Genomic DNA, 253 nt, shown 5'->3' with positions numbered 1-253 from the left:
AGAATGAGGATGAGGAGAGGATGAGGATGAGGATGAGGAAGAGGAAGAGGATGAGGAAGAGGATGATGATGAGGAGGAGGAAGAGGATGAGGAGGAGGAAGAGGATGAGGATGAGGATAAGGAAAGGATGTGGATGAGGATGACGACAGGATGAGGATGAGGATAGTATGAGGAGGAGGATAGTATGAGGATGAGGATATGGACGAGAATGAGGATGACGACGAGGATTAGATGAGGAGTAGAATGAGGATAA

Source organism: Lupinus angustifolius, chromosome LG06, assembly GCF_001865875.1.
Source record: "Lupinus angustifolius cultivar Tanjil chromosome LG06, LupAngTanjil_v1.0, whole genome shotgun sequence".
NCBI classification, from domain to species: Eukaryota; Viridiplantae; Streptophyta; class Magnoliopsida; order Fabales; family Fabaceae; genus Lupinus; species Lupinus angustifolius.
Note: the sequence above shows the minus strand (reverse complement) of the source record.